At 42.5% G+C, this 16,936-nt stretch overlaps 1 protein-coding gene across 2 annotated transcripts in view; it reads left to right on the top strand.

Annotated features, from left to right (window-relative positions):
• The window catches only part of CLSTN2 (calsyntenin 2), a 745,907-nt gene that overhangs the window by 653,186 nt on the left and 75,785 nt on the right, over positions 1-16,936 (top strand). The gene's annotated exons all lie outside the window — the stretch shown is intronic.

Here is a 16,936-nt window from a genome sequence, read left to right as displayed (position 1 = left end):
AGTCTCAAAAGGACCAAAGGACAAAAATAAGTGAATGGAGCATAAAAGAATTAACTGAAAACATAATGGTTGAAAAGTTTTCCAAACTTGGTACAAAACATCATTTTAAAATTTAAATAAGGTAAGCATGCTCCAAACTGGATAAATACAAAGAAGACCACACCTAAACACATTATCCTCAACAAGTTGAAAACCCAAAATAAAGACAAAATTTTGAAAGCACTCAGAGAAAGAGAAAACAAAAAAACAAAAAAAACCTTTTTTTTTCCATGTGGGAGAACACTAATATGAATTACAGCTGACATTTCACTAGAAATGATGGAAACCAAAAGACGATGGGATGACAAAATCTTCAAGAAAGAAAGGCAGTGGTGTCAGATGGAAAAACAAATCTATAGGAAGGAAAGAAGAGAACTGGAAATGGTAATATGTGAGTGAACATAAAAGACTATCTTTACTTCTCTCCTAGTTTATTTAAATGACAACTTTTACTGCAACAGTTACAAGTTGGCTGTGGGCATAAAATGTACATAGATTTAAAATACATAAATGCAGCAGACCAAATGATGCGTGTGGGAAATGGAGTTATACTGTTGCACGCTTCTTACATTTTATGTAAAGTAGTTTAATGTTAGCTTTAAGTATTCTATGATAAGCTAACGATGCATGTGAAAGAAGGCCTACTTTAGAGTAGAGACCATGAAATTAAAGGGATGCTCTAAAAAAAAAAAAAAAAAAAAGACTCAGAATGTAGTAGATTTCTTAAAACAGACAAAATTGGGTGATGGTGGTGACAATGGAAAAGAACCATTGGTGTGCATGGGTCACAAAAGGAGTGGAAAAATTGAGCCTGGGATTTTTAAATAATGCTTAAAAAGAGTGCTCAAGGGGTGGTATGAATGATGAAGGAGGGCCTGATTTTACCTCCCAATCTTTAATTGGAATTGGCCACAATATTTAAGAATGTATGGTTGTCTGTTTGCCATGAAACAGAGTTGTCATGTTTTAGAGGGCCTAGCGAGAAAATTCTGAGGTTTGGGTTTCAGAAAATAAGCAAGAAAAGCAACAGGTATAAGTTTAAGGGATTTGGAAAATGGCCTAGAAGTGTAGGAATAGAAAGAAAGGTGGAATTTGCTGCTTTTATGGCTGCAAGCAGCTGTGTCAACCTTGTCCCTTTGTGTATCAGTCATGGGGTTTTTTCCCCTATATTTTGATGCCTTGACCTTTGGGGGCTTTTTGAACCCATGAAGGAAGTGCCCCTCTCAGAGCTAGTTTATTTCTGGAGATAGTAAATGACTTGTCTGCCAGCACTCCTTTGTTATAAAAGGTGTGCTGAGTTCCTACCCCACCTGCCTCCTTTGATTGGACTTCTGCAGACCAGGACACTATATGCCTGCCCTAAAGTATTCCAGAACCAAGTACTGGACAACTAGGGACCACACTTGTAGCCTAGAGCCCATTGGAATTATTCAGCTAATTTCTCCTCTCACCCCCTCTGCCTCCTGAGCAACCCTAGTGCTGCCCTCCTGTGTAGCCCTTCATGGTATGCCATGTCTCCTGTTTCTAGGGATCTATGAGTATAAAAACTTCTTTCATAGGTGTATCTTACCATACCTGATTAAAACAAACCTTAGGTTCCGTTTACACCCATGGCTGATTCATGTCAAGTATGGCAAAAACCACCACAGTATTGTAAAGTAATTAGCCTCCAATTAAAATATATTAATTAATTAAAAAAAAAAATTGTGTACCATAGAGGCCTTGAGGACTGTGTGTGTCATCCGATAATCAGCATACCCAAGATGGAGTAAGTGTCCTTTCCCTTTTAAAACATAAGCATCACTCTTTATTTAAATAAAGAATAAGTGAAGAGGGCTACAAAAACAATGATTTTAGCCATAAATTAGAGGTTAAAGGGGGAAATTATAAATAGTATTTACAAATTAAGGTATTCACAAAGGTCTCAGAAATAATCCCTCATTTACATCAGGAGTCTCCCATATTTACTTGGCATTTCCTTAAATCCTCATCTCTCACCTCCAGACCTTGTGGCCATTTTGTCTTCAAAAGCCAAACTAGCCTCTATGAACAGTCCAATGGAGGCTCTGGAGTCAATTTCCGTATCATCTTCTAGGCTAAATCAAGGTACAAACATGTTATGACCCTCCCTCATCTTTATCAGAGGGGATAAATTATTCTTCCTAAAAACACTGTCCTGATTTCATTGTCCAAGACGAAAATAGGACAGTGCTGGAGCCACCGCGGTGCTTGACCCTGTGGATCATTGTCTTCTTCTTTTTAGTGGGTAGGTGGTAACTTCTCATGTGCTCATGGGGAGGAGAACTTTTCCTATCCCATGCTGCTGCTGCTGCTGCTGCTAGGTCGCTTCAGTCGTGTCCGACTCTGTACAACCCCACAGACGGCAGCCCACCAGGCTCCCCCATCCCTGGGATTCTCCAGGCAAGAACACTGGAGTGGGTTGCCATTTCCTTCTCCAATGCATGAAAGTGAAAACTGAAGTCTAATATCTGCCTTCGTGACATTACATGAAATGTTAGACACCGAGTACCCCTTATCATTCTATTTAGGTTTCCCAGGAAACAGAGCTTTGTATCAGCTTTGTAATGTGGTCTGCTTCTATTAGAAGGGTCACACACCCTTCCATCAAACAACCTTCTCAAAAGGTTCCATTACCATCACAAATATAAGGGGACAGTGAGGCTTTGGCTATGGGGTCACAAAGCAAAAAGAACCTCTTATAACTATTATTTAGACTCAAATAAAAAGAGAACTCATAAATAGTGCATACATGAGAATTGAGACATGAATGACTTAAAGATATCATTCACTTATTTTTATATCTGTAAACATATGAATAAAATGAGCCTTACAAGCCAAGAGTGAAAATATACCTTCAGGTTTATTCCAGAATACTAAAAATATCCCTCTGCCATATCTGGCCAAAATATGTCACAATGGGAACTAAAAATAAAATAAGGAAGGAAAGATTCTTTCATGGGCCGAGTGCAAAGCTTGACTGCCTGTACTCGGCCCCATGAATTTAGGCTTATTCAATCACTCATTTATAACAAATTTAAATTGAGATTAAATTTTCAAATGAACATACAAAATATTTCAGGGGCAAATGCTCATGAAGGAACCGTGGAAAGCAGGCAGGCTTTGGAGTCTATCAGATTTGAGTTTGTGGTTGAGCTCTGCTCTTATTAGCTGTGAGATCTGAATGAGGCACTTCACCACTCTGAGCCTTAGTTTCCTCATCTGTGAAATAAGGTTAGTTGTAAACACCTCGAGGTTGTTTGTGAAGATTAAATGATATAATGACTGTAAAGGAAAATCAATGAAGGAGTGGCAGCAGAACATTCAGATCAGATCCATGTAAGTGTTGTACAGGGCCAGCACTGCCATAATATATATACACATGGATAAATAATTAGGTAGATAGATGCAAGCATGTTAAGCTATGTCTGATTCTTTTTTGACCCCATGGACTGTAGCCCACCGGACTCCTCTGTCCATAGGATTTCCCAGGCAAGAATACTGGAGTGGGTTGCATGTCCTTCTCTGGAGGGTCTTCCCAATCCAGGGATCAAACCCACATCTTCTGCACAGGCAGGCAGGTCTTTTACCACTGAGTAACCTGGGAAGGGAGATAGATAGATAAATGGAAGATAAATGATGATGATGTAGAATAAGCACTCTCCTACTTCTAAATACATAAGCATTTAACACATGCTGTCTTAGCAGCTTCTTCATGCCAGGCACTGTCTGGTGAAAACAACTTTGATAGGTCTCTGCTCTCATTATCCAGATTATGGTCTTAGCATATCATTTGTGATGAAAGAAACTAGCTTTTCTTGAAGAAATAGCTAATTCCAGGCTTGGGGCAGAAAATGAACAATACAAATCTGGATCCAGTTGCCTGTTTACAGGAAATACTGGGACAGAGCTGAATGTGAGTGCTGATGCTGCTGCTGCTAAGTCACTTCAGTTGTGTCCGACTGTGTATGACCCCACAGACGGCAGCCCACCAGGCTCCCCCATCCCTGTGATTCTCCAGGCAAGAACACTGGAGTGGGTTGCCATCTCCTTCTCCAATACATGAAAGTGAAAAGTGAAAGTGAAGTCGCTCAGTCGTGTCTGACCCTCAGCAACCCCATGGACTGCAGCCCACAAGGCTCCTCCATCCGTGGGATTTTCCAGGCAAAGTACTGGAGTGGGGTGCCATTGCCTTCTCCAGAATGTGAGTGCACAGTTAATGAAATCCAGACTGGGAAACTTGACAGGTCAATGTCCTGTGTTCTTTTGTTTTTTGGGGGGGTGACTTTTTAAAAATGTATTTATTTTAATTGGGGGCTACTTACTTTACAATATTGTGGTTTTGGCCATACATAGGCATGAATCAGCCATGGGGGCACGTGTCCCCCCATCCTGAACCCCCCTCCCACCTCCCTCCCCACCCCATCCCTCTGGGTTGTCCCAGGGCACCAGCTTTGAGTGCCCTGCTTCATGCATTGAACTTGCACTGATGATCTATTTTACATATGGTAATATATATGTTTCAATGCTATTCTCTCAAGTTGTCCCACCCTCGCCTTCTCCCACATAGTCCAAAAGTCTGTTCTTTACATCTGTGTCTGTTTTGCTCTCTTGCATATAGGGTCATTGTTACTGTCTTTCTAAATTCCATATATATGCATTAAAATGCTGTATTGGTGTTTCTCTTTCTGACTTACTTCACTCTGTCTAATAGGCTCCAGTTTCATCCATCTCATTGGCACTGACTCAAATGCATTCTTTTTTATAGCTGAGTAATATTCCATTGTGTATATGTACCACAACCTCCTCACCCATTCGACTGCTGATGGACACCTAGATTGCTTCCATGTCCTCACTATTGTAAACAGTGCTGCGATGAACGTGGGGTTCATGTGTCTGTTTCAATTCTGGTTTCCTTGGTGTGTATGCCCAGCAGTGGGATTGCTGGGTCGTATGGCAGTTTTATTTCAATTTTTTTAAGGAATCTTCACAGTGTTCTCCACAGTGGCTGTACTAGTTTGCACTCCCACCAACAGTGTAAGAGGGTTCCCTTTTCTCCACACTCTCTCCAGCTTTTATTGCTTGTAGACTTTGTAATGGCAGCCATTCTGACTGGTGTGAGGTGGTGGTTTTGATTTGCATTTCTCTGATAATGAATGATGTTGAATATCTTTTCATGTGTTTGTTAGCCATCTGTATGTGTTCTTTGGAGAAATGTCTGTTTAGTTCTTTGGCCCACTTTTTGATTGTGTCATTTATTTTTCCAGTATTGAGCTGCATGAGCTGCTTGTATATTTTGGAGATTAATTCTTTGTCAGTTGTTTCATTTACTATTATTTTCTCCCATACTGAAAGCTCCCATACTGAAAGCTCCCATACTGAAAGCCTTTTCACTTTGCTTATAGTTTCCTTCATTGTGCAAAAGCTTTTAAGTTTAATTAGGCTCCATTTGTTTATTTTTATTTTTATTTCTGATACTCTAGGAGGTGGTCATAGAGGATCTTGCTTTGATTTATGTCAGAGAGTGTTTTGCCTATGTTTTCCTCTAAGAGCTTTATAGTTTCTTGTCTTACATTTAGATCTTTAATCCATTCTGAGTTTTTGTGTATGGTGTTAGAAAGTGTTATAATTTTGTTCTTTTACAGGTGGTTGATCAGTTTTCCCAGCACCACTTGTTAAAGAGATTGTTTTTTTCTCCACTGTATATTTTTGCCTCCTTTGTCAAATGTCCTACTTTCTTCAGCAGATACATTCTGAAGAAAAGAACAATAGAGGAGGAATCTTTAGATTAAAAAAAACTTTAAAAGCATAACAAATTAGTTTTTTAATGGGAAAAACTAAACCATGGTATCTAGGGATACAAATTTGAATGATAATGTGTGTGCCACCATGCATGCTAATTTGCTCAGTTGTGTCCAACTCTTTGCAATCCTATAGACTGTAGCCGACCAGGCTTTTCTGTCCATGGAATTCTCCAGGCAAGAATATTGGAGTGGGTTGCCATGCCCTGCTCCAAGGGATCTTCCTAACCCAGGGATCCAACCCGAATTTCTTACGTCTCTTGCATTGGCAGGTAGGTTCTTTACCACTAGCACCATCTAGGAAGCCCTACGTGAATGATAATACTGTGTGAGTAAAGACTTTAAAAGTCAGGACACCATACTCTTGAGAGGAGGAAGGGGATTCTGACAGGTGGGATCTACCAGTCAGAAGGGATTTGGGGAGATTGTAACTGGTAAAGTTCTTTCTCAGCCTAAACAGTGGCTGGAAGGATGTTTGCTCAATAATGTAAATAGTTCAGTAGGTTCTACACTTGATCTATGTGGCTCTTGGCATCTTATTTCAAGTTATAGTAAAAATGTATTTAGGAGCTTCCCTAGTGGTCCAGCGGAGAAGGCAATGGCACCCCACTCCAGTACTCTTGCCTGGAAAATCCCATGGACAGAGGAGCCTGGTAGGCTGCAGTCCATGGGGTCGCGAGGAGTTGGATACGACTGAGTGACTTCACTTTCACTTTTCCCTTTCATGCATTGGAGAAGGAAATGGCAACCCACTCCAGTGTTCTTGCCTGGAGAATCCCAGGGAGGGGGGAGCCTGGTGGGCTGCCATCCATTGGGTCGCACAGAGTCGGACAGGACTGAAGCAACTTAGCAGCAGCAGCTAGTGGTCCGGTGGTTACGACTCTGCACTTTTAATGCAGGGGGTATGGATTCAATCCTGGTCGGGAAACTAAGATCTCACATGCTACACAACTAGGCCCCCAAATTTTTAAAAACAGATTTTAAAGGTAACTTAGGATGCAGCATGTGTTGGGGCAGGGCTGCTGTGTACTGGAGACTCTGCCATGTGCTCTGGCAATGAGGGGAGCTCTAGCCTGGCCCTGAAGGAGGTTAGAGTTGAGTGAGAGAGAAGGTAGTTGGATTACCATGATCAGAGCTAGGAGAGAGGGAGAGGTGGACAGGGAGGGGCGCCTAGCCAGCCCCAAGGGGCAGCTGAGGCTTGTCAGGAACAGCAAGGACAGGACCTAACAACTGTGAATCCCGACCACACACTGGTCCGGTGTGAGCACACAGGGCGATGGTGAGTCTGTCTTGGCTCTAAAGGAGCTTGAGTATGGTCTTACTGTGGTGATGTGGGCAGACAGTCTACTCACAGACAGGGAACCCTGCCCTGAAATTCACACCACTTCTCCTCTGTCTCGTTAATTCCTGCCAGACATTATTGCCCCATTACTCAGATGGCAGGTAACTGAGGGTTAGACAAGATATAGAACAATTTGCCCTCGATCAACTGGTCAATGACTAGAAGGGCTGAGAGTTGAACCCAAACCTACACTCTTGAACCAATGACATTACCAGGGAAGGCTGAGACAGGTTCCCTGACAGGTCCAGCTGGTGTGTCTGTGGGAGTAGGCTGACCAGGACCTGAAGGGGTTGGCAACAGAAAAGCACAAATGATAAAAGTGAAAAAAGTCATCGTTACCAAGTAAAAGTTACCAAGTAAAACAACAAAGTAATACAACTTTAGCACCAAGCACAATCAGGGTACATTACGTGTGTGCCGACAGGGCACCTATGAATCGGTGCAAGCTTCCCAGGGTTATCCTGGGGCCTCAGCCACCTTCCCAGGTGACAGATGACATTTTACCATTCAAATACCCATGGCAGAAGAAGGACAGATGTGTGTACACTATACTTGGAGAAAATATACAGCCACAGAAGAAATCATATAGGAGCAAGAATGTAATTTTTGAACGGGAAATCTCAAGTTCACATCATACCATGGCCACTCTCTAGCAGTGGGAACTTAGGAATGTTACTTAATCCCTTCAAGTCCCCATGTCCTCATCTTAAACGTGGGTTAATGAGCATTAGCTGTGTGCATATAAAGCACCTGATTCATGCTGGATGGTAATAAATTACATTGCTTGATCTTTGTCCTTGTTTTTACTTAGTCTTGTCCATCCTAGAGATCAAAGTCTTGGCTTAGCCAGTTTGAATCTGTTCTGGAGAATTCTAGAATTCTGGGCTTAATAGAAACAAGAAGTCATGCCCTCTGGTGTGCCTGGCAAGTGGATGAGCCTGGCTGAAGTGCACAGATTTCTGAACCTGATTTTCTGGGCTTGAATCTGTGCTCTTCCATATGTAAAGTTGAGAAAGTAAGTTCACTGTATCTCCGTTTCCCAATTTCACCCCATAGGATTGGGAGGATTAAACATGGTAATACAGTGCATTGTACGCTCTGTAGGTTTCTGACTCCAGGCTTCCTGCATCCCTGTCAATCTGACTGGCACCTTCCCTGGGCATCACTGGCTCCTCTGGGGCTTCTCAACTCCTGTTTCCATAGCAGAGGTTCTGACTTTGCTAAGCAGTGACTCAGTGAAGGCTGAAGACATGAAAGACTTGAGTCTTTGCTTCCTTCTATTGCTCAGCCCATTGGACAAGCATGGAAGCCTAGGTCTCTACTCTGTGGATCCGGGGGCCTCCACACCAATCACTTCTTCTCTGTGCGTGTTTACAGCCCTATTGAGGTGGGAAAGGGAAGGGAATGGCAACCCACTCCAGTATTCTTGCCTGGAGAATTTCATGGACAGAGGAGCCTGACCTGCTACAGACCATGGGGTCACAATGAATTGGACACCACTGAGCAACTAACAGTAACTAACTAACATGAAGGAAGGATACCTTCCTACTGGAGGCAGGGCTGTTCCTACTGGAACGCCACTTGGGGCCTGTGTGTCAGACACCCATTGCCAGGAAAAAAAAAAAAAAAACAACCCCGTTAATAGGCATCACTGAAGAATCACTTGCCCCCAGAGTAGGGGCTCCACTGACTTTCATTCTAGAACCCTAAGCCTGAGCCACAGAGAAGGCTTTTATCCAGTCTGCCTGAACTGCCCTGGACCACTTCAGAATGTGGCCCATCCCCTGGGAGTATGTTCTGAACAGACAGGATTCTGTGGCTCACCACCTTTCAGCTATGGGCAGTCTGCTCACCTGGCAGTGTCGTAGGCTGAACGCTGACCCCATCATCGGCTCAGTCACCATGTTCAGACCCCACACCTTGCAAAGGTCCCACAGACCAGCCTTCCTGGCTGTGATGTCAGGGCAGGTTCACATGTGGTCAATTAAAGAAGCCTAGGAGGCTTCCTCATTACACTTTATTACTGGAGACTGCTCCATTTCTGCATTTCATCTAACAGCTGCTTATCTAGGGAGAGAGAGGCTGAACATTTAAAGGCTGTTCATTTAATAAGATTTTCGCATAGTTTCAATCCCCTGCAAGTCATTTGTCTCTAACAGATTTCGGGCTTTTTATCCTGGGAGGAAGCCACGATTGGTCACTTAAAATCTTGGAAAACATATTTTACATCACAAGCATAGTCATGTTAACTTGTCTTCCCATGTCTCCATGTGGCTCACCCGCCCACCCCCACCCCCGCTGCCCCCAGCCTTTTGTCCACTTGGCTACTTCGCTTTGACGATTTTTCTAAAGACGTTGCAGGGGCTGCAGCACCACTGTCTGACCTATACATGTTTCCTGAGCCCACTTCACCCTTGCCCTGAATGCTGGTGTGGTTCATATACCACTGGTATACAGGGAAGCTGGGCTTCCCTGGTGGCTCAGATGGTTAAGAATCTGCCTGCAATGCAGGAGACCTAGGTCCAATCCCTTAGTTGGGATGATCCCCTAAAGAAACGGCAACCCACTCCAGTATTCTTGCCTGGAGAATTTCATGGACAGAGGATTCTGATGGGCTAAAGTCCATGGGGTTGCAAAGAGGCAGACACGACTGAGCAACTAACACAAACAGGAAAGCTAGTCATACCCAACCCATAAGAGCACTTATATGTTCATGGGGATCAAATCACTTAATTTGGGCGATATTAGTCTATCAACAGTGGCTTTAAGGGAGAGAAATTAGAAATACATGTGTGGATTTTTTTTTAATTTGTTGCCCATTTATTTTAATGTGTAAGAGGAAAAGTGTAACTTTTATATTACAGCCATGATTTCAGAGCTATGAAATGATATTAAATTACTTTTTAAGTCAGTTATTTAAGTAAAAGTGAGTTGACTTAAGGGGCTTCCCTCATAGGTTAGTTAATAAAGAATCTGCCTGCAATCCAGGAGACCTGGGTTCAATCATTGGGTCGGGAAGATTCCCCTGGAAAAGGAAATGGCAAGCCACTTCAGTATTCTTGCCTGAAGAATACCATGGAGAGAGGAGCCTGACAGGCTACAGTCCATGGGGTCGCAAGAGTTGCACATGACTTAGCACCTAAACCACTACCACCACCACCACAAGTTGACTTAAAGAAAAAATATTAGGGAAATGATGGTAGAAAGGTATGTGAATTTGCACGTTTACTTAACAAATACTTCCTATGAGCACCTAGTATGTGGCACGAGTTGCTCTGGTCCCTGAGAATGCACAGTGAGCCAAGCAGACAGAAATTCTGAGGCTTCAAAACACCCAAGCAAGCACTGCACCAAGGTTCTCTGAATGGCCAGTAAATGCTTTAAAAAGGGCTTAACTTTATTAGACATCAGATCAGATCAGATCAGTCGCTCAGTCGTGTGCGACTCTTTGCAACCACATGAATCGCAGCACACCAGGCCTCCCCATCCATTACCAACTCCCGAAGTTCACTGATACTCATGTCCATCAAGTCAGTGATGCCATCCAGCCATCTCATCCTCTGTCGTCCCCTTCTCCTCTTGCCCCCAATCCCTCCCAGCATCAGAGTCTTTTCCAATGAGTCAACTCTTCGCATGAGGTGGCCAAAGTACTGGAGTTTCAGCTTTAGCATCATTCCTTCCAAAGAAATCCCAGGGCTGATCTCCTTCAGAATGGACTGATTGTATCTCCTTGCAGTCCAAGGGACTCTCAAGAGTCTTCTCCAACACCACAGTTCAAAAGCATCAATTCTTCGGCACTCAGCCTTCTTCACAGTCCAACTCTCACATCCATACATGACCAAAGGAAAAACCATAGCCTTGACTAGACTAACCTTTGTTGGCAAAATAATGTCTCTGCTTTTGAATATGCTATCTAGGTTGGTCATAACTTTCCTTCCAAGGAGTAAGCGTCTTTTAATTTCATGGCTGCAGTCACCATCTGTAGTGATTTTGGAGCCCAGAAAAATAAAGTCTGACACTGTTTCCACTGTTTCCCCATCTATTTCCCATGAAGTGATGGGACTGGATGCCATGATCTTCGTGTTCTGAATGTTGAGCTTTAAGCCAACTTTTTCACTCTCCACTTTCACCTTCATCAAGAGGCTTTTGAGTTCCTCTTCACTTTCTGCCATAAGGGTGGTATCATCTGCATATCTGAGGTTATTGATATTTCTCCCAGCAGTCTTGATTCCAGCTTGTGTTTCTTCCAGTCCAGCGTTTCTCATGATGTACTCTGCATATAAGTTAAATAAACAGGGTGACAATATACAGCCTTGACAAACTCCTTTTCCTATTTGGAACCAGTCTGTTGTTCCATGTCCAGTTCTAACTGTTGCTTCCTGACCTGCATACAGATTTCTCAAGAGGCAGATCAGGTGGTCTGGTATTCCCATCTCTTTCAGAATTTTCCACAGTTGATTGTGATCCACACAGTCAAAGGCTTTGGCATAGTCAATAAAGCAGAAGTAGATGCTTTTCTGGAACTCTCTTGCTTTTTCCATGATCCAGCGCATGTTGGCAATTTGATCTCTGGTTCCTCTGCCTTTTCTAAAACCAGCTTGAACATCAGGAAGTTCACGGTTCACATATTGCTAAAGACTGGCTTGGAGAATTTTGAGCACTACTTTACTAGCGTGTGAGATGAGTGCAATTGTGTGGTAGTTTGAGCATTCTTTGGCATTGCCTTTCTTTGGGATTGGAATGAAAACTGACCTTTTCCAGTCCTGTGGCCACTGCTGTTTTCCAAATTTGCTGGCATATTGAGTGCAGCACTTTCACAGCATCATCTTTCAGGATTTGGAATAGCTCAACTGGAATTCCATCACCTGCACTAGCTTTGTTCGTAGTGATGCTTTCTAAGGCCCACTTGACTTCACATTCCAGGAGGTCTGGCTCTAGGTGAGTGATCACACCATCGTGATTATCTGGGTCGTGAAGATCTTTTTTGTTCAGTTCTTCTGTGTATTCCTGCCATCTCTTCTTAATATCTTCTGCTTCTGTCAGGTCCATACCATTTCTGTCCTTTATCGAGCCCATCTTTGCATGAAATGTTCCTTTGGTATCTCTGATTTTCTTGAAGAGATCCCGAATCTTTCCATTCTGTTGTTTTCCTCTATTTCTTTGCATTGATCACTGAAGAAGGCTTTCTTATCTCTTCTTTCTATTCTTTGGAACTCTGCATTCAGATGTTTATATCTTTCCTTTTTTCCTTTGCTTTTCGCTTCTCTTCTTTTCACAGCTTTTGTAAGGCCTCCTCAGACAGCCATTTTGCTTTTTTGTATTTCTTTTCCATGGGGATGGTCTTGATCCCTGTCTCCTGTACAATGTCACAAACCTCATTCCATAGTTCATCAGGCACTCTATCTATCAGATCTAGGCCGTTAAATCTATTTCTCACTTCCACTGTATAATCATAAGGGATTTGATTTAGGTCATACCTGAATGGTCTAGTGGTTTTCCCTACTTTCTTCAATTTAAGTCTGAATTTGGCAATAAGGAGTTCATGGTCTGAGCCACAGTCAGTTCCTGGTCTTGTTTTTGCTGACTGTATAGAGCTTCTCCATCTTTGGCTGCAAAGAATATAATCAGTCTGATTTTGGTGTTGACCATCTGGTGATGTCCATGTATAGAGCCTTCTCTTGTGTTGTTGGAAGAGGGTGTTTGCTATGACCAGTGCATTGTCTTGGCAAAACTCTATTAGCCTTTGCCCTGCTTCATTCTGTATTCCAAGGCCAAATTTGCCTGTTACTCCAGGTGTTTCTTGACTTCCTACTTTTGCATTCCAGTCCCCTATAATGAAAAGGACATCTTTTTTGGGTGTTAGTTCTAAAAGGTCTGTAGGTCTTCATAGAACCATTCAACTTCAGCTTGTTCAGTGTTACTGGTTGGGGCATAGACTTGGATTACTGTGATATTGAATGATTTGCCTTGGAAACGAACAGAGATCATTCTGTCGTTTTTGAGATTGCATCCAAGTACTGCATTTCAGACTGTTTTGTTGACCATGATGGCCACTCCATTTCTTCTGAGGGATTCCATCAGGGAAATGCAAACTTAGTCCACAATGAGGTGCTCTAAACAGCCACCAGAATGGTTAAGGAAAGGAGGAGAGAAAAGAACAAAAGACAGTACTAAAAACTTGGCAGGAGTGCAGAACAACTAGAACTCTTGTATATGGCTTATGGGAATGTCAATTGGTACAACCACTTTGCAAAACTGCTTGGCAGAATCTCCTAGTAATTCTCCTAGTAGTCCCAGAAGTTTCACTCCCAGTAGTCTACCCAGCAAAAGCACATACATATGTTCACTGAACAACATGTACAATATTTGGGAAATGAACGGGTCTCACGAAAAGCTAGTAGAATTAAAACCTATCTGCACTGCTTTGTGCAGAGGTAAATAAGACAGTATCCTGGTCCTTGAGTAGCCCCAGAGTAGATTCTCTTCACTAAACACTTTTTCTGAGTGTGTACTGTCCTGGGTCTCATGCTAGGCACTAGTAATGCACAGCTAAATCAGAGATGGGCTGTACTCTCTTGGGAAAAGACAGTCACCTCCTCAACAACCAGGATATCTTGGCCTTTTGCATTTAGCTCAAGGAGATTTGGTTGCATGGGTGTCAGTATGGACAATCCTGGTTTATATTCTGCAACTATTTGTTTATGCAGTTATGTCGTCTCTCTCCATGAGAGCAGGAACCCCACCAGTCTTTTTTCCTGTTGTGTCCCCCTGGACTTTAGCAGTGCCTGGCTCACAGCAGGGACTCATGGGCACATGCTAGAGGCAGCATGGATGGATGGATGGATGAGTGGGTAGATGGGTAGGGAGGCAGATGGACGGAAGTGAGTGGGTGGGTGAGTGAAAATGACCACATATGGTAAGAGGTTAGTAGTCTGTATTAATTCTGCTCCCACTGGAGGTAGAAATCTCTCACCATGTAAGGAATATTCCACAAAGGATTTGATAAACTCACTCATCTCTACCAAGAACACTCATCAGTAGTTTGAATTGTTACAATCAACGTGGACTTTTTTTTTTACAACATAGATTAATATTTCTGGAGAACACTATTCTAATTTACAGTAAAGAACTTTGGTTTAATCAGCAAAAGAAAAAATGTTTGTGAAGATCATTGGCCTACTTATGTTTTCCCATTGCACTCCTAGCTGGGTTTACCTCTTTGGCCTTTAATTATTTTATTCTGTTGTATGACTTTATCTCTGACACTTCGGGATGAAAATGTGATTTGCCATACAGAGGTTTCAGCAAAAATCACACTCTAGTCAGCAAACTGAGAGGTTGATAAAGGAACAGAGGGATGGACTGAGGCTTTGAAAGGATGTCTTTAAAGTGTTTTTAATTAAATCTGTGTTATTATTTAGAATGGTGGAAAATCATTTGCATGCATTACAGGGTTTGTTTAGAATCTCAGTCATGCTGTTCTTATAACTGTAGCATTAGTCATGGAACCTAAGGGCAATGTGACAAGTTTGCTTCTTCAGTCGGATATGTTGTGAGCAGCACCTCCTGTGCATGCCTGCTGTATACTAGTCATTAAGCTAGGTTCTGAGGGGGTCACAAAGAAATTCTTGGCAAAACTGCTGCCTAGCATACCAGGAGCTGGATGACATTGCCAGATATAATTCAGCAGAAGGGAGGAGGATGAAGGACTGAACACTACCGAGATTTCCCATACGGTAATCTGCTGTAGGCACTTCGCCTGCATTCTTTCTTTTAGTCATCACAGCAGTCTGCACAGGAGAACCATTACCCCCATTTCACAGACAGAAGACTTGCTCAGAGCATTGAAGCAGCTGGTCTTAAGCCACACAGCTCTGTAGTTGAGCTCTCTAAAAACCTGTGTTCTTTCAGCATACTGCCTCCTAGGGAGGCTGAGGGCCACCATTCCTGAAGGCTGGCCTTTTCCACATTTGTGAATCACAATGCCCATCATGCTCGTCTGAGGAGGGAAGCATGGCCCTAGGCTTTTCCAGCAAGCCTTCTCCAATCCCTAGACTACAGGGCTCTTTCTTCAAAGCATTTGTCACGATTTAAAATATATTGTTGTTTGTGTGATTGTTTGAAAAAATATGGGAGCTACAACACAAAATACTCTACACTTAATCCTTGAATTAAGACAGACTATCTGAGAACCACATTGTTCTGAGATTTCATCCCAGGGTCCCTCTCGGGATGGTTTTATCAATAGTGATTTCTCCTGAATACTCACTGTGTGCTCAGTGTCATAGTGAAAACATTTTGTGTATTATCTTATTTGTCCTTTCCACAACCTGTCTTATAGATGAAGAATACTGAGACATAGGGGATTTAATTTGCCCAAAGTCACAGAGGTGGCCAGTGGCAGAACTGGAAATCACACTAAGCTACTTCAAAGCCCTATTCTTAACCTTATACTGCACTATCTTTTCAGTTATGTATTCTTATTGGAGTGTACCTTGATATTAAACTTTCAGACCACACTGAAGTGTGTTAAAAGAACCAGTCCCCAAAACTCATTATCAGATTTTAAAGGGTGATGTTGAATATAGTGGTGTCTACATCATGCAGTATCTCTTTTTGAGAACCACAAGAGAGAGCTTTGTCTGAACTCAGTACAAGGAAGAGCTCTGCTTCTCTTTGACAAAAGCTGCCTCTTCATTGCATGGGTGTGGCTCAGTAATAGCACTCAGCAGGTTTCCTCTGTGCATTGGCTTCTTTAGCTTGCAGAACAAACTGGTGGCCCCTTTGCTAAAGAATGTAGACCCTTTCAGCACACGTTTAGGGGCAAACCACACATACTCCCTCCGAAGCTTCATCTCAACTTTCTATTTTCATCCGAGTCCCTGGAAAGCAAAGTCCAAAGTAAAAACGTATGAGTTTCTCCTTTACAATAAGGAGAATAAGTTCAGGGAGATGAGAGTGAGGGGAAAAGGAGTGAGGCACAAATAAAAAGGAAATAAATAAAGAGGGTGTGTTCTAGTCAAGACATGGAAACAACCTGAATATCTTATAGACAGATGAATGGATAAAGAAGATGCAGTACATATATATAGTGGAATACTACTCAGCCATGAAAAGAACAAAATAATGCTATTTGCAACAGCATGGATGCAACTACAGATTATCATACTAACTTAAGACAGAAAAAGAAAGACAAATACCATATGATATCACTTATATGTGGAATATAAAATATGACACAAATGAATCTATCAATGAAACAGAAACAGACTCACAGAAAACAGACTAGTGATTGCCACGGGGGAGAGGGTTGTGGGTGGCATGGTCTGGGAGGTCGGGGTTAGCAGATGTAAGCTTTATATATGGTTTCCCTGATGGCTCAGACGGTAAAGAATCTGCTTGCAATGCAAGAGACCTGGGTCACCTACATTTATATATAACTTTTATATATCCATATGTAAAAAATCCAGCTTCTATATATAGGATGGATAAAAACAAGGATGGATAAATACAACATGGGCTTCCCTGGTGGCACTAGTTGTAAAGAACCTGCTTGCCAATGCAGAAAACATAAGAGACATGGGTTCGATTCCTAGGTTGGAAGGATCCCCTAGAGAAGGCTATGGCAACACACTCCAGAATTCTTGCCTGGAGAATCCCATGGGCAGAGGGGCCTGGTGGGCTACATTCTATGGGGTCACAAAGAATCAGACATGATTGAAGCGACTTAGCATGC

Source organism: Bos indicus, chromosome 1 (genome assembly GCF_029378745.1).
Source record: "Bos indicus isolate NIAB-ARS_2022 breed Sahiwal x Tharparkar chromosome 1, NIAB-ARS_B.indTharparkar_mat_pri_1.0, whole genome shotgun sequence".
In the NCBI taxonomy this organism is placed as follows: domain Eukaryota; kingdom Metazoa; phylum Chordata; class Mammalia; order Artiodactyla; family Bovidae; genus Bos; species Bos indicus.
Note: the sequence above shows the minus strand (reverse complement) of the source record. Positions and strands in the feature narration are given on the sequence as shown.